Source organism: Elephas maximus, chromosome 3, assembly GCF_024166365.1.
Source record: "Elephas maximus indicus isolate mEleMax1 chromosome 3, mEleMax1 primary haplotype, whole genome shotgun sequence".
Lineage (NCBI taxonomy): Eukaryota > Metazoa > Chordata > Mammalia > Proboscidea > Elephantidae > Elephas > Elephas maximus.
In genome coordinates, this window is record NC_064821.1 from 155,955,354 (window position 1) to 155,973,751 (window position 18,398).

General features: G+C 44.3%; 2 non-coding genes across 2 annotated transcripts; one reads left to right on the plus strand and one right to left on the minus strand.

Annotated features, from left to right (window-relative positions):
• Positions 1-5,521: 5,521 nt before the first annotated feature.
• TRNAV-CAC (transfer RNA valine (anticodon CAC)) lies at positions 5,522-5,595 on the plus strand. The gene has a single exon. It is a non-coding gene; the product is annotated as a tRNA-Val (tRNA).
• A 1,359-nt stretch (positions 5,596-6,954) lies between these two features.
• Positions 6,955-7,028, minus strand: TRNAN-GUU (transfer RNA asparagine (anticodon GUU)). Its single transcript has one exon. It is a non-coding gene; the product is annotated as a tRNA-Asn (tRNA).
• Between the last annotated feature and the right edge of the window lie 11,370 nt (positions 7,029-18,398).

Genomic DNA, 18,398 nt, shown 5'->3' on the forward strand with positions numbered 1-18,398 from the left:
TGATTGGCTTATCATGTCAGATCACATCATGCAGGATGACTACATCACTATTTAACTGCCAGATTACTTCATTACATGATTGTCAAACCACTGAGAATCATGGCCCAGCCAAGCTGACACACAGTCTTAACTGCCACACATTACCAACCCAGTGATTACCTTAATAATTTTCCCAATCGGTAACTAAAATAACCTATAAATAATTTTATCTACTCCTATAAAAATGTTAAGTCCTGTTTCAATACACATTAATATAGTTTTCCTTCCTAGGAAAGGTAAATCTTATGATAGTCAAAGTCAAATAGATGTTCATATTCTAAACTTGCCTCACTCTAGTTTCACTGATGATCAACCCTGATGACAACCCTTCTAAAATATTTTTTGCTTATGAAAATGAACTAATAACACACCTAAGTACTTATACTATTATGGTGTAAATTCCAAATATTCTGCTATAAAATAATATTTACTAAGAGGTCATCCTACTCAGATAACTTTGGTGGGAATACACCATTTAGGTAAAACCCTAAGAGAATTGATTTTTGACTGTATAAACAGGTTCTTCCTTGAGGGGATCTAACTCTCTGTTGTTCAAAGAGCTCTGTGCTTGTAAATTTGTTGAGGGTCTGTGACTGTCTATTGCTGTGATTCAAGTCAGACTATGTTCACCAGACTTAGTGTGTTTCTGCTTATGCAAATCAAGTAAGACTTTAATAGGTTGCCCATCTATTGCATTTCTAGAGACACCAACCAAGGAGTTAATGCCAAAGAGCTTTGAGGGACAGACCATTCTGATTACTGCTTCAGCTCTGTAGTCAACGTAGTAACTGAGGTCACCTTGTCCTTTAAGGTTAAATGTTGTGACTTGACCCTTCCAATCCCATCTTCCCATCATCCCCATTCATTTCAATGATCTCAGTTCCATGGTAGCAGTTCCCACTGTCTTTCATCAAATGACCACCACAGAGTTCTTTGAGGATGTGAAAACAGTTCTGTAGGATCTATTTCTCACAGCCTTGTTGAAGGCAGTGTCTTCTGACCTATCCAGGGGATAAAAGTAGGGGCGAATGAGCATGTCTGTGGAGTGTACAATTAATTTTTACTCAAAGGATTTGGACTTTTTCCCTGGTTTCTGAGAGAGAATCTCTAAACACCTGAGATTTTCCCAGGGATTGGAGTCTTTGTAATTTCTGGAGGGGCTCCAGGTCACACCTGAGACTTTATGCTCAAGGAGCAAGAGGGACCTCTTTGAGAGGATAAAGTGGAGAAGTCCCCAAGAGGCTGGTTTAGAGGGGTATTGCCAAAAGAAAGGAGTTACCAAAGGATCCTGAGATATCTGCAAGTTACTCTGAAATGGGGTAGAAAATACATACATTTGGAGAGATGGACAAAGCTAATGTGGAAAATGTTCATTGGTAAATGCGTGAAGCATAAATTCACTACTCTTTCAACTTTATGTTTGCAATTGTTTTGAAAAAGGAGATTTGGAGCTCTTGTCACAGGTTCTACTTTGTTCTCTGGAGGTGAACATTCTGAAAGCGAAAGGTTAAGTTTCTAAGATGAGAACCACAGGAGCGGTGAAGGTTCCTGGTGGCCCAGAGCAGGATACAGCTGTTGGGAGCCGGAAGCCGCTGTACGGTTGTTCATCGCCTCTCACCTCTCCAAGCCTGGGCAATTCTGGGACTCTTCTGCATCAAACAAGGCGGAGGAGAGAGGGCGCAAAACAACTTGCCCTGACCGGGAATTGAACCCTGGCCGCGGCGGTGAAAGCGCCAAATCCTAGCCACTAGACAACCTGGGAACTCCGGGACTGGGGTAATCCCTTGCCTCCAGATAGTACATCTGTTCTCACCAAAGTCGGGGAAGCCAGGACGCCTACCTCGTCGGATGCTGCCCTCTCCTCCGGCCATCGTCCCCCAAGGCCCTTTCCTCCTTGTCTTCTCCAAAACGCCAGTCAGCCTGCAGCACGCCGAGGGCTGTCAGGTCTCCGCAAGTTTCGGAGTCAACTGGCTCTTCCTCGCTGCCGCACTTGAGACCTGACATAGAGATGCGCCTTTGCGCGGCGGCAGCGTGTGAAGAGACGGTGGCTGGGGTCCAGCGGAGGGCACTAGACTGCAGGGAGGAGGTGCGTAGGGTGCAAAGAGGGCCGAGCATGAGCGCCCAAGAACTCCAACATCAAAAAGGGTTCAGATGGATGCAAAAACGGAGACAGCCTGGATGAGTAACTCCTTGAACCAGGACCCCGGGACCCCTTATTGAACTCCAGATTTCCCCCCAAAATTCCGCTGCCCCTGCCTTTTTCCCATCTTTGTTGATTTCCTTCCATATGCTCAGGCAAAAAGTGTGAGCTCTCCTTGGCGAAGGTCTTTTCCTCACACTCCACATCTAATTACTAGGGAATTTTCGTGTTCTCCATGGTAGTACAGTGGTTGAGAGCTCAGGCTGCTATGTAAAGAGTCCGTAGTTGGAATCCACCAGCCCATCTTTGGAAACACTTTAGGGCTGTTCTACTGTGCTCCCTGTGAGTCTGAATAGACTCGACCGCAGTAGACCTTTTGGTTTTTTGTCCGTCAAATGTGGACGTTGGTCTATACAGTTCCTCCCTTTCCTGAGCTATGAATTTGGACGAAGGACTCTCCTGATAAAGGTGGGAGATCAGTTTAAGGCGTGGCCCTCCGCTCGCTCAGAACTTAGGGTTCGAGACCCTTAATTGCAAGGCCTGGGGTTGGGCTGCCTTTGCCCCTTTTATTTGGCTCTGTCCCTCAAAATCAGCCTGTTCCTGCCCTGTCTTGGGAAGTAGGGGACATGCCTGAGACCCCTTGCTCGACTGGCCTCTCCGGATCAAGAAACCACCTCCCTTCCTGTTCTGTCTGCAGACAAGCTTCAGAAAGCGCTTTTTTTCCGTTTCTTGAACTGGGCCCTACCCAGGTGTGCGATATGCGGGGGCGCACGCCGTGAGTTTGTGGTTCTCCAGTAGCCAGCTCTTCTCTGCCTCTGTAAAGAATCCAATGCAGGTCTTCAAGGCTGGCTTCGCCTGTGTTGCTTGTTAGATATTTTCAAAGAGCCAAGTGCCCTAAGACGCATGTTTCAGCCTTTGGTAAGGTACAGCAAAAACATGAAGGTGTGATTAAAGTAGTGGACTGAAATTGAGTGGCACAGAACAAGAGATTCCACAAGTGTCAGAGGAGGGACAGGGCGGAGGAGCTGAGGGAAAAGGGCTTCTGAGGAAAGAGTGCAGGTCAAGCCCCAGGGAAAGTGCAGGGTAGGGCCTGGAGGGAGGCTTCTAGTGTTCCTGGGTGGACCGGACGTGTGGATCATTTTGAGTGTGTGCGTGTGTGATAAAATACATAACAAAACACTTGCTATTTCAACCACTTATGTGCACAATTCAGTGACAGTAATTACATTCGCCATGTTGCGGAACCATCACCACTATCCGTTTCTAATTTTTTTCCACATCCTTAACAGAAATTCAGTGCCCCTTAAGCAATCTTTCCTGCCTTTTCCCTCCCACCCGCCCCTGGTAACTACTAATAAACTTTGGTCTCTACCCATTTGCTATTTTAGAGATTCCAAGTAAGTGGGATCATAAAATGTTTGTCCTTTTGTATCTGGCTTCTTTCATACAGCATAATTTTTCTAGGTTCTTCCATGTCTTAACATGTATCACGACTTCCTGTTTATGGCTGAATAATATTCCATTGTATGGATATGCCATATTTTGTTTATCCATTCATCTGCTGATGGACACTTGGGTTGTTTACACCTTTTGGATAATGTGAATAATGCTACAGTGAACACTGGTGTACAAATATCTGTTTGCATTCTTGCTTTCAATTTTGGGGGGCATATGCCTTTTTTTCTATGCCTAGATGGCATTTTTTTTTAGTAGTGGAGGTGTTGGGTCATCTGGGAATTCGATGGTTAACTCTTGAGGAACTGCCAAACGGATTTGCAGAGGCTGTACCACTTTACAATCCCTTCAGCAATGGGTGCGGGTTCCAATTTTCCACATCCTCAGCAATGCATGTTTTCTGGTTTTCTGCCAAACGTTTGATCACTCGGCTACTAACTGAAAGGTTTGTGTTTGGAACCCACGCAGAGGCGCTTCGTTGCCATCCAGTCGATTCTGACTCATAGCGACCCTATAGGACAGAATAGAACCGCCCCATAGGGTTTCCAAGGCTGTGATCTTTACAGAAGCAGGTTGCCACATCTTTCTCCCGCACAGCGGCTCCTGGATTCTAATTGCTGACCTTTCAGTTAGCAGTCAAGCGCTTTAACCACTGCAGCACCAAATTACAGCCTTGAAACCCTATGGGGAAGTTCTGCACTGCACTCATGTGGTCTCTTGAGTCCTAACCAACTCCATGGCAACTACCAGTAAGTGGGGGGATGAATAACATTGCACATCTTTTCATGGAACCAGCGCCATTAAAGGGGCCACCGAGGCGCTGGTCCGAAGCCCCGGGGTGAGAGCCTTCACAGCTCCTGGGCTGTGGGGAGCTGGAGAGCCCGAGAGGAGCTTAGTTCTGAAAATGGAAACTCTAATGAGCTGTCCAAGTCCTAGCTTAACGGATAGGCGCAGAAAACTACATTATGTCCTAACTGAAGCAGCAGACCCCTTTGCCTGAGGGATTGTTGGTGCTTTCCCGAGGGCTTTCTCCAGCACTTTGCTGCTGGCAGTCGAATTTCAAATGTAGTTGAATTTCCTGTGCTGGAAGCCAAAGTACTTGAAAACTGCAGGTCCTACAATTTTCATGGACAAGTTCTTAGGTTAGCTCACTCGTCTGGTTCCCGTAGTGCAGTGCTTATCACCTTCACCTTACGCGCGAAAGGTCCCTGCTTAGAAACCGGGCGAAAACAGGTTTTCTTTTGCGGATAGACAAGTGTTCCAAAATAGCCTTGTAAGGAAAATAATAATAATAACATTGCAAGAAGACTTCCAATTACTCAGCATCTTGAGCCAGACCTCATTTCTCTGCTCTAAATCAGATGGCAGACCAGAACACAATTCTCATCTGGTTCTTGGGAGGCGGGGCACCAAACGAGACATGCTTTTTGTTAGTTTTAGTTCCTGAGAGTTCTAATGGTTCTCTTTATTCTCTTCGATCACCTGAACCTTCTCCACCGGCTGACACTGAAAAAGAAAAGGGCCTCAGAAAGCACCGAGCGACCCCTTCGGGCAAAGGAGACTGAGCCTCCCGATATTCCCTGGCTTAGGGTTCCTCGCCTACCCTCGAAACAAGGACAGTGGGGCCCCACACGTTTGCTTTGAGTTCTCACACCAAAAGCAAACGAAAGTGGCAGGAACAAGAGAAAGAGATGACAAAGAGCATTAAAGCTAAGCCTTGAGAGAAATGACCAGTCAAGGCAAATGCAGTGAGCCTTGGTTCGCTTGGTGCTTACTGAGGCCCTTTCCAGGACTTTGCTGCTGGCAGGGGAATTTCGAACTGGGATTGAATTTCGTCCACTGAAAGACACAAAGGTTAAAGAAGAGCAGCATAGAGTTTTCCCGGGTGTTTCTGTAGTGTAGTGGTTATCACGTTCTCCTCACACGCGAAAGGTCCCCGGTTCCAAAACCGGGCTGAAACAGTTGGTCTTTGCTCCTCAAATCGGAGTGCTACTTTTTCTCATTACTTTAGATCTAGAATCAGACTCAAGTCCCAGTAAGTCCCAGAGGGAAATGCACAAACTGTGATGACCCATAGGAAGGTGCAATACAAGCAGAAGTACTGCAAGATTGATGCCACTTTATATGAACCTAAATCCTGGGGTGTATCTATGGAAATGGATCCTAAGGGGGTAGAAGCAGGGCGGAAGGAACATAATGTTGGATACGGCTAGGTTTACTTATTGACATAGGTGCACTAGATAGAAATTCTGGAGCCACTGTGTTTTGAGCAGTTGCCAGCAATTCTAAATTGTTCACTTGAAGCAGTTGACTGAAAACTTGCACCCAAAGGTGGCCTACAGTACATGAACTTGAAATGCCAGAGCGTCTTTGATGCATTTATTGTAGAGGAAAATACCGAAAGCCTTAGGGGGATTAAAAAGCTACAGGAAATTTATCACGTAAGACATGTTCATTCACCCATATCTACAGCCCCAGGTACGGTCAGGAAGACATTACCTTTAACAAGTATGTGAGAAATACATTTAAGGGACCTGTCCTTGCATCCTCAAAGCATTCTGTGGTGGCGATTTTATGAAGGATAGTGGGAACCCTGCCATTGACCTGGGATTTCTCAAATTAATGGGAGTCTTAGTGAGGGTTGCTAAAGAAACAGAACGAGGGATTATAAATAGATAGCTATATAACTAATGGTGATTACAACTTTATTTGTAATTATAAAACCATAGAACCAATTTAATTTCCAAAGTACATGGCGAGGGCTAAATACATAATGCTAAAACCAAACCTGTTCTGTCGAGTCGATTCGGACTCATAGCGAAATATAGGACACAGAACTGCCCCACAGGGTTTCCAAGGAGCGCCTGGTGGATTCAAACTGCTGACCTTTTGGTTAGCAGCCATAGCACTGAACCACTACACCAACCCAAACCAAAAACCCAGGGCGGTCAAGTCCATTCCGACTCATAGCGACCCTATAGGGCAGAGTAGAGCTGCCCCATAGAGTTTCCAAGGCGCACCTGGCGGATTCGAACTGCCGACTCTTTTCTTAGCAGTCGTAGCACTTAAACACGACGCCACCAGGGATTCCAACCACTACACCACCGGGGCTTAAATAAATAACACTTCAAATAAATAATATGGAGGGGGGAAACTTCTTAGTCAAAAACAACTCCCATGATTCTTTCAGTCATTTCCGAGTTCTCAGTTTCCAAGCAAAGAGGATAGAATGGAGACTACCATTTCTCTCTGCCTTTCCCTAGTAAGATTTATGGAGCAGAAACGCTGGGAATATCTTAACACGTGCAAAACCTGGGGACCGTCCTTGGGTGGGCTCAAACCACCAACCTTTCGGTTAACAGGCGAACGCGCTAACCAACTGCGCCACAGAGACCACTAGTAACCACACCTGTTTGTACAAGGAGTGAACACCTCTGAACCACTGGACAGAGCCAGCGGCTTTCTGCAGTAAGACCTGCACAAACCCTCGGAAAATCCGGCAGGTTGGGGTGACAAATGGTGTTGTTGATCGCGTTAAAATCAGTGCGTTGGGTGAGTCTGAAGCTAGGAGGGCAGCCGAATGGCCTTCGCCCCTCCTTGCTCCTCCTCCGCCTCAGGTGCCTGCGACCCCCGGAGACCCCGGGTCTGCAACCCCTGCCTGACCCCAGTAGGGTCCAAGACACTGCTGCTCCGCCTTCGCCCGCCCGCACGCACCATGGAAGTCCCTCGCTCGCCTCGTTTGCGGTAGGTGGGGCCGGAGCGCGGAAAATGAGTGCGGAAAGGGGAGCGGTGAAGAGGGGCGAAGGAAAGCAGGGAGGCGTGGGCGAGAACAAGACCTCCAGGAGGCAGGTGCAGAGACTCGGGCCAGGTGCTGGGGAGGAGAGAAAGAAAGGTTTCTATCTTGTACCACAATGGGGAGGGAGGAGCTGAGAGATGGCAAGAAGTGAGAGAAAAGCAGAGCACCTGTGGCTGTTCAAGAACAAAACAGTGTGAATGCTTTTACGTCAATAAAGTTTAAAGACCAGTGAGCGCTGACGGGTTTGCGGTGCGCCGTGATCGTATAGTGGTTAGCACTCTGCGTTGTGGCCGCAGCAACCTCGGTTCGAATCCGAGTCACGGTAGTATCTGCTGCTAATTTTGTCACTCACTGGCGCGCTTCGTTTGGTTTGCAGTTCATTCCCGCACGGGCATCGCTCCCTATCTGCGCCTAGAAGGCAGCGGGCCTTACAGCTAGAGGTCAGAAGGGAAGGGACCCTGAGAGCGTGCATACCTGGAGCCAGGTCTAAGGGAAAACTTGAGTGCGCCCCACATCCGGGCAAAAGGTGAAATGCCTCTCACTCAGCCTAACAAGTACTTTCCACTGTTGAGATGATGTGGTCATAACCGTTTTCCTGGTAAAGGTACTTCAAATACCAGCTGGGCTTTTGTACACGAAACCAGAATAAACTTTTAATGCGTGTACAGTAAAATCCAAACCTCCTGCCATAGTCCGTTTGCCGGCCATGTCCCTCACCGCTTGTCCCTCCGTTTTTATGCTAACAGTACATTATTGAAGTGTATTAGTATCACTTATTAATGAAGATCAAAGACCACAGCCTCCAGTGTGGATTACACCTCAACAACAACAACAACAAAAAAAAAAACACAAAAATCCTCACAACTGGACCAATGAGCAACATCATGATAAACAGAGAAAAGATTGAAGTTGTCAAGGATTTCATTTTACTTGGATCCACAATCAACAGCCATGGAAGCAGCAGTCAATAAATCAAAAGACGCGCTGCATTGATTGGGTACATCTGCGGCAAAGGACCTCTTTAAAGTGTTGAAGAGCAAAGATGTCACCTTGAAGACTAAGGTGCGCCTGACCCAAGCCATGGTATTTTCAATTGCATCATATGCATGTGACAGCTGGACAATGCATAAGGAAGACCAAAGAACTGATGCCTTTGAATTGTGGTGTTGGCAAAGAATATTGAATATATCATGGACTGCCAGAAGAACGAATAACTCTGTCTTGGAAAAAGTACAACCGGAATGCTCCTAAGAAGCAAGGATGGCGTGACTGCATCTTACATACTTTGGACATGTTATCAGGAGGGATCAGTATCTCGAGAAGGACATCATGCTTGGCAAAGTACAGGGTCAGCAGAAAAGAGGAAGACCCTAAACAAGGTGGATTGACACACTGGCTGCAACAACGGGCTCAAGCATACCGATTGTAAGGATGGTGCAGGACCGGGCAGTGTATCCTTCTGTTGTGCATAGAGTCAGTACGAGTCAGAGCCGACTCGACAGCACCTAACAACAATAATACAGAAATCTTTAGTGAACAATTACTGAATTTTGACAAATGTAATCAAGTTACAGAAAGTTTCCATCATCCCACCAAGGTCCAAGGAGCTCCTTTCTGGGTAATCCCCATCCCCTACCCCCTCCTGGTTTAATTAATCACTCTTCTGAGGTCTCTCACCAGAGATTAGTTTTGCCTGTTCTTGAAATGCACATGAATGAATGCACATTTTTTGTGACTGATTCTATTTCTTTTTTCCACACATTATGTTTTCAAGATATGTCTATGTTGTTCGTCTATCACTTCTTCATTGTAGTATTGTTGATGTTATTCCAATGTGTGAGTAAACCACAGTCGATGGACATTTGGGCTATTTCCAGTTTCGGCTATTGTGAAAACGCTCCTATGAGTATGCTCACCTGAGTCTTTGTGTGGACATGTGCATCCATTTCCGTTTAAGTACTGGAACTCCTGGATCAAAGGATAGGTACCAGTTAAACCTTGATAGAAGATGCCAAAGGGTCCCCTATGATGGTTTCTCACCAGCAAAGCTGGTTGCAGTTGTTCCACATTCTTGTCAGCACTTGGTGTTCTCTGCCTTTTAAATGCACCATTCTGATGGGTTTGTAAGGGTACATTTTCATGGTTTAAATTTGTGTTTCCCTAATGAGTAATGACATGGGTCTTGTTTTCCTAAGCCTTTTGGCCATTTAGAAATCCTCCTTTGTGGAGAAAGTTTATTCAATATTTTGCACACTGTTATTTGAGTTGACTTTTTATTACCGATCTCTAAAAGTTCTGTATACAAGATTTGAGTCACTTTGCAGATAATCATGCTGTAAATATTTTCTCCCAGTCCATCGTTTGCCTTTTCACTTTCTTGGGTGGTTTTTCATGAACAGAAGCTTTTAATATCAATGAAATCTAATGTATCTTTAAAAAACTTTTTTTCTTTTTATATAAGGCCTATTGTGTTCTCTAAGAAAAATCTTTTTACCCCAGGATGGTGAATGTATTCTCCCCAATTTTCTTCTAGGGACTTTACCATTGTTGTTTTAATTTTTGAATCTCTGACATCTCAGATTCCTCTCCTGATCACAATAAGCTTGTCTTGGCCTCACAGGAATCTTCTCTATATTGCAAAAACATTCACAATAGTTACCTGCTTTGCTCTCTGACAGCTACAGGAGCCAAGTGTCCCTCCATCTCCCCCTTATTACCCCTCCATCTCTGACATTCTCTCTCTCCTTTCCTGTAGCTGAGAAACCCCGAAAAAACTGAAACAGAGAATTGGAGAGGCCTAGTCTAATCTGTGTTCAAGAATGCAGGCTCTGGGTTAGAAATCTGATTCAGCCCTTGTATGGCCTGGAAAAGTGTGTTAAACTTCATGTGCCTCAGCATTTTCATCCTTTGAAAGTTAAGTTTTAACAAACAAAGAAAAAGCAAAAACGAACAAACGAACAAAAACCACCAGTTGGGAAGATCGTGCCCTTTCTTCTAGCAGTTGCTGTTCTTGGTGCAGTGCTTACCATGTTGCATTCAAGTGTTCCCACTCTGGGAAAGGCGAGGACTTGCCTGCTCACTGGAAGCCAGGACACAGTGCTTGGCATTGTTCTGCTTTGGTTCAAACTGGAGACAGGGATACAACTGGACTAGATCACCTGTCCCCCTGCCCTCAGCTACTGAGAGCCCAGTTCTAGAGGACTCTGACTTCACTGTAGCTTTAAAAAAAAAGTAGCTTTAGATCAGGAAATTTCATAACTTGTTTTTTTCCCTTTCCTTCCTTCTTTGATCTGTCTCCTGCACCTCTTCCCCTGCCCACCCAGAGGAAAGGATTCACTGCTATTCTATCCTGGTGTCCCTTTGATGTTCTTTTGGACAGGATGAAGGGGCCAGTTGTCCTTCCCCTACAGGAGCAGAAAGAGCAGCCGGCCCCAGGGGAACCACAGCTCACCCAGTGCGCCCTTTCGCATCACACGTGTGTGCTTGGCAGGGTTCAGAATACAGCTCAGCCTTAAGCTTCTCTGCAGGTTGAACCAGAAGGGTGTGGGGGTTCCAGATCGCCAAGGCAAGATAACTGGGACCTCCTAAAAATCAAACACCTATGCTCATCCAAAGACTTCACCAAAAGAGTAAGATGATTACCTACAGACTGGGAAAAAGTTTTCAGATGTCTAAAATCTTCGTGGTACTGCGAAAACTCAACTACAAAAAGACAAATAACCCAAAGAAAAAATGGGCAAAAAATATGAACAGGCATCACTAAAGAAGACATTCAGGTAGCTAACAGATACATGAAGAAATGCTCAGGATCATTCGCCAGTAGAGAAATGCAAATCAAAACTACAGTGAGATTCCATCGCACTCCAACTAGGCTGACATTCATCCAAAACACACAAAATAATAAATGTTGGAGAGGTTGTGGAGAGACTGGAACGCTTAAACACTGCTGGTGGGAATGGAAAATGGTACAAGCACTGTGGAAATCAATTTGGTGCTTCCTTAAAAAACTAGAAATAGAACGACCATAGGATCCAACATTCCCACTCCTTGGAATATATCCTAGAGAAATAAAACCTTTACATGAACAGATATATGCACACCCATGTTCACTGCAGCACTGGAAGCAACCAAGGTGCCCATAAATGGATGAATGGATAAACTATGGTATATTTACATAGTGGAATACTACGCATTGACAAAGAACAGCGATGGATCTGTGAAACATTTCATAACATGGATGAATCTGGAAGCCATTTTTCTGAGTGACATTAGTCAGTTGCAAGAGAACAAATATTGTATAAGAGCACTATTATAAGAACAGAGAAAAATATTCTTTGATTCTTACTAAAGGAGGAGGGAGGAAGGGAGGGAGGGAGGGAGAGAGGTATTCACTAATTAGATAGTAGGTAAGAACTACTTTAGGTGAAGGGAAAGACAACACACAATACAGGCGAGGTCAGCACAACTAGACTAAACCAAAAGCAAAGACGTTTCCTGAATAAACTGAATGCTTCTAAGGCCAGCGTAGCAGGGGTAGGAGTTTGGAAACCATGGTTTCAGGGGACATCTAAGTCAATTGGCGTAATAAAGTCTATTAAGAAAACATTCTGCATCCTACTTTGGAGAGCAGCTTCTGAGGTCTTAAACGCTAGCAAGCAGCCTTCTAAGATTCATCAATTGGTCTCAACCCACCTGGACCAAAGGAGAATGAAGAATACCAAGGACACAAGGTAATTATGAGCCCAAGAGACAGAAAGAGCCACACAAACCAGAGACTACATCAGCCTGAGACCAGAAGAACTAGGTGGTGCCTGGCTTCAACGGATGACTGCCCTGACAGGGAACACAACAGAGAGACCCTGAGGGACTAGGAGAGCAGTGGGATGCAGACCCCAAATTCTTGTAAAAAGACCAGACTTAATGGTCTGACTGAGACTAGAAGGACCCCAGAGTTCATGGTCCCCAGACCTTCTGTTAGCCCAAGACAGGAACCATTCCTGACGACAACTCTTCAGACAGGGATTGGACTGGACAATGGGTTGGAGAGGGATGCTGCTGAGGAGTGAGCTTCTTGGATCAGGTGGACACTTGAGGCTCTGTTGGCATCTCCTGCCCGGAGGGGAGATGAGAGGGTGGAGGGGGTTAGAACCTGGCGAAATGGACACAAAAAGAGAGTGGAGGGAGAGAGTGGGATGTCTCACTAGGGGGAGAGTAACTGGGAGTGTGTAGCAAGTTGTATATGGGTTTATGTGTGAGATACTGACTTGATTTGTAAACTTTCACTTAAACCACAATAAAAATTATTTAAAAAAAAAAAGTAAATTCTGGTTTCGTGTACAAAAGCCCAGCTGGTATTTGAAATACCTTTACCAGGAAAACGGTTATGACCACATCATATCAACAGTGGAAGGTGCTGAGTGAGAGGCATTTCACCTTTTGCCCGGATATGGGGCGCACGCAAGGCTTCCCTTAGACCAGGCTCCAGGTATGCTCACTGTCAGGATTCCTGTTCTTCTGACCCCTAGCTGGAAGGTTTACTGCCTTCTATCCGCAGGTGGGGAGCCAGGCAGTGCGGGAATGAAATGCAAACCAAGCTATAAGAAGCGCGCTGGGACCTGACAAAACACGTGCCAGAAACTGCGGTGACTTGGATTCGAACCGAGGGTACTGCGGCACAACGGGGAGTATTCACCACTATACCATCACGGCGCACCGGAAGCCTACTAGCGCTTGCTGTTTTCTTAACTGTGTTGACAGAAAAACATTCACACTGTTCTGTCGTTTTGTTCTTGAACAGCCACAGGTGCGCCGCTTTTCTCCCATTTCCTGCCGTCTCTCAGCTCCTCCTTCCCCGTTGTGCTACACCCTAAAAACCTTTCTCTTCTCCCAAGGACCTCGCCTGAGTCTCTGCACAGGCCTCCTGGAGGTCTGGTTCTCCTCCACGCCGCCCAGCTTTCCTTCGCTCCTCTTCACCAATCCCCTTTCCCCGTTTATTTTCCGCGCTCCCGCCACACCGACCGCAACCGAGGCGAGAGGGTGGCGTCCACGGCGCGGGCCGGCGGGCGAAGGCGGAGCAGCGCTGTCGTGGACCCCACTGGGCTCAGGCGGGGGTTGCAGACCCAGGGGTCTCCGGGGGTCGCTGGCATCTGAGGCGGACGAGGGGCAAGGAGCGGCGAAGGCCATTCGGCTGCCCTCCTAGCTTCAGACTCACCCAAACGCACTGCTTTCAACGCGACGAACAACAGGATTTGTCGCCTCAACGTGCCGCGTTTTTCGCGGTTTTGCGCCTTTGAGTCCGCAGAAAGCGTCTGGCACCGCCTAGAGCTTTACAGACGTTCACCCCTTGTTGAGAAGAAAACATTAATCTGTGGTCTCTGTGGCGAAATCGGTTAGCGCGTTTGGCTGTTAACTGAAAGGTTGGTGTTTCGAGCCCACCCAGGGACGCACCTTAAATTTTATGTGTTAAGATGTCCCCAGAGCTTCTGCTCCTTACATCTTACTATATAAAGGCAGAGAGCAACTTAGTTAGCCTTCTATCCTCTTTGCTTGGAAACTGAGAACTCATTAATGATTGAAAGTGAGGAATCATCGGAGTTGCTTTTTGTTTTGTTTTTACAAAGAATGTAACCAATATCATTTAATGGTACATGGTTGAACTGGTGTATGTTTTGCTGTGTATATTCTCAACAACAAAATAAATAAAATTATATTAAAAATTGGAATTTGATATTTAAAACACATTTCTGTTAGCATGAAAATGAAATATTAGGTATAAATCTAACAAAAATATGTAGCAGATCTATATGAGGAAAACTACAAAACTTTGGTGAAACAAATACAAGGAAATCTAAATAAATGGAGAGTTATTCCATGTTTATTCTTAAAAGGAAGACTTAATATTATTAATACGACAATTTTCCCCAATTTGATCTACAGATTCAATACAATTCCAATCAAAATCCCAGCAAATTATTATTTTTTAAAATAATTTTTATTGCGCTTTAAGTGAAAGTTTACAAATCAAGTCAGTCTGTCACATATAAGCTTATATACACCTTACTCCATACTCCCACTTACTCTCCCCCTAATGAGTCAGCCCGCTCCCTCCTTCCAGCCTCTCCTTTTGTGCCGGTTTTGCCAGTTTCTAACCCTCTCTACCCTCCCATCTCCCCTCCAGACAGGAGACACCAACACAGCCTCAAGTGTCCACCTGATACAAGTAGCTCACTCTTCGTCAGCATCTCTCTCCAACCCATTGCCCAGTCCCTTCGATGTCTGATGAGTTGTCTTCAGGAATGGTTCCTGTCCTGGGCCAACAGAATGTTGGGGACCATGACCACCGGGATTCTTCTAGTCTCAGTCAGACCGTTAAGTCTGGTCTTTTTATGAGAATTTGGGGTCTGCATCCCACTGTTCTCCTGCCCCCTCAGGGGTTCTCTGTTGTGCTCCCTGTCAGGGCAGTCATCAGTTGTGGCTGGGCACCATCTAGTTCTTCTGGTCTCGGGATGATGTAAGTCTCTGGTTCATGTGGCCCTTTCTGTCTCTTGGGCTCATAGTTATCGTGTGACCTTGGTGTTCTTCATTCTCCTTTGATCCAGGTGGGTTGAGACCAATTGATGCATCTTAGATGGCCGCTTGTTAGCATTTAAGACCCCAGACGCCACACTTCAAAGTGGGGTGCAGAATCTTTTCATAATAGAATTATTTTTGCCAGTTGAGTTAGAAGTCCTCTTAAGCCGTAGTCCCCAAACCTCCGCCCTTGCTCCGCTGACCTTCGAAGCATTCAGTTTATCCCGGAAACTTCTTTGCTTTTGGTCAAGTCCACTTGAGCTGACCTTCGCTGTATTGAGTATTGTCCTTCCCTTCACCTAAAGTAGTCCTTATCTACTAACTAATCAGTAAATTACCCTCTCCCACCCTCCCTCCCCCACCTCGTAACCACAAAAGAATGTGTTCTTCTCAGTTTATACTATTTCTCAAGATCTTATAATAGTGGTCTTATACAATATTTGTCCTTCTGCATCTGACTAATTTCACTCAGCATAATGCCTTCCAGGTTCCTCCATGTTATGAAATGTTTCACACATTCGTCACTGTTCTTTATCAACGTGTAGTGTTCCATTGTGTGAATATACCACAATTTATGTAACCATTCATCCGTCGATGGACACCTTGGTTGCTTCCAGCTCTTTGCTATTGTAAACAGAGCTGCAAGAAACATGGGTGTGCATATATCTGTTCATGTAAAGGCTCTTATTTCTCTAGAGTATATTCCGAGGAGTGGGATTTCTGGGTTGTATGGTAGTTCTATTTCTGTTTAAGATAATGCCAGATAGATTTCCAAAGTGGTTGTACCATTTTACATTCCCACCAGCAGTGTATAAGAGTTCTAATCTCTCCGCAGCCTTGCCAACATTTATTATTTTGTGTTTTTTGGATTAATGCCAGCCCTGTTGCAGTGAGATGGAATCTCATCGTAGTTTTAATTTGCATTTCTCTAATGGCTAATGATCGAGACCATTTCCTCATGTATCTGTTGGCTGCCTGAATATCTTCTTTAGTGAAATGTGTGTTCATATCCTTTGCCCACTTTTTGACTGGGTTGTTTGTCTTTTTGCGGTTGAATTGTAACAGAATCATATAGATTTTAGGGATCAGGCGCTGGCCGGAGATGTCACAGTTGAAAATTTTTTCCCAATCTGTAGGTGGTCTTTTTACTGTTTTGGTGAAGTCTTTAGATGAGCATAGGTGTTTGATTTTTAGGAGCTCCCAGTTATCTGGTTTCTCTTTGTCATTTTTGGTAATGTTTTGTATTCTGTTTATGCCTTGTATTAGGGCTCCTAAGGTTGTCCCTATTTTTTCTTCCATGATCTTTATTGTTTTAGTCTTTATGTTTAGGTCTTTGATCCACTTGGAGTTAGTTTTTGTGCATGGTGTGAGGTATGGATCCTGTTTCATTTTTTTGCAAAGGGATATCCAGTTATGCCAGCACCATTTGTTAAAAAGATTATCTTTTCCCCAATTAACTGACACTGGGCCCTTGTCAAATATCAGCTGCTCATATGTGGATAGATTTATATCCGGGTTCTCAATTCTGTTCCATTGGTCTATGTGCCTGTTGTACCCGTACCAGGCTGTTTTGACTACTGCGGCTGTATAATATGTTCTAAAATCAGGTAGAGTGAGGCCTCCCACTTTCTTCTTCTTTTTCAGGAATGCTTTACTTCTCCGGGGCTTCTTTCCCTTCCATATGAAGTTGGTGATTTGTTTCTCCATCACATTAAAAAATGTCATTGGAATTTGGATCAGAAGTGCATTGTATGCATAGGTGACTTTTGGTAGAATAGACATTTTTACTATGTTAAGTCTTCCTGTCCATGATCAAGGTATGTTTTTCCACTTATGTAGGTCCTTTTTAGTTTCTTGCACTAGTACTTTGTAGTTTTCTTTGTATAGGTCTTTTACATCTTTGGTAAGATTTATTCCTAAGTATTTTATCTTCTTGGGGGCTACTGTGAATGGTATTGATTTGGTGATTTCCTCCTCGATGTTCTTTTTGTTGATGTAGAGGAATCCAAGTGATTTTTGTATGTTTATTTTATAACCTGAGACTCTGCCAAACTCTTCTATTAGTTTCAGTAGTTTTCTGGAGGATTCCTTAGGGTTTTCTGTGTATAAGATCATGTCATCTGCAAATAGAGATAATTTTACTTCTTCCTTGCCAATCTGGATGCTCTTTATTTCTGTGTCTAGCCTAATTGCTCTGGCTAGGACCTCTAGCACAATGTTGAATAAGAGCGGTGATAAAGGGCATCCTTGTCTGGTTCCCGTTCTCAAGGGGAATGCTTTCAGGCTCTCTCCATTTAGAGTGATGTTGGCTGTTGGCTTTGTATAGATGCCCTTTATTATGTTGAGGTATTTTCCTTCAATTCCTATTTTGCTGAGAGTTTTTATCATGAATGTGTGTCAAATGCCTTTTCTGCATCAATTGATAAGATCATGTGGTTTTTGTCTTTTGTTTTATTTATATGGTGGATTACATTAATGGTTTTTCTAATACTAAACCAGCCTTGCATACCTGCTATAAATCCCTCTTGGTCGTGGTGAATTATTTTTTCGATATGTTGTTGAATTCTATTCGCTAGAATTTTGTTGAGGATTTTTGCATTTATGTTCATGAGGGAAATAGGTGTGTAATTTTCTTTTTTTGTAATATCTTTACCTGGTTTTGGTATCAGGGAGATGGTGGCTTCATAGAATAGGTTAGGTAGTATTCTGTCATTTTCTATGCTTTGAAATACCTTTAGTAGGAGTGGTGTTATCTGTTCTGTGAAAGTTTGGTAGAAATCTGCAGTATAGCCATTCGGGCCAGGGCTTTTTTTTGTTGGGAGTTTTTTGATTACCGTTTCAATCTCTTTTTTTGTTGTGGGTCTATTTAGTTGTTCTCCTTCTGATTGTGTTAGTTTAGGTAGGTAGTGTTTTTCCAGGAATTCATCCATTTCTTCTAGGTTTGCAAATTTGTTCGAGTACAATTTTTCGTAATAATCTGATAGGATTCTTTTAATTTCAGTTGGGTCTGTTGTGATGTGGCCCTTCTCGTTTCTTATTTGGGTTATTTGTTTCCTTTCCTGTATTTCTTTAGTCAGTCTAGCCAATGGTTTCTCAATTTTGTTAATTTTTTCAAAGAACCAGCTTTTGGCTTTGTTAATTCTTTCAATTGTTTTTCTGTTCTCTAATTCATTTAGTTCAGCTCTAATTTTTATTATTTGTTTTCTTCTGGTGCTTGATGGGTTCTTTTGTTGTTCACTTTCTATTTGTTCAAGTTGTAGGGACAGTTCTCTGATATTGGCTCTTTCTTCTTTATGTATGTGTGCATTTATCGATATAAATTGGCCTCTGAGTACTGCTTTTGCTGTGTCCCAGAGGTTTTGATAGGAAGTATTTTCATTCTCTTTGCATTCTATGAAT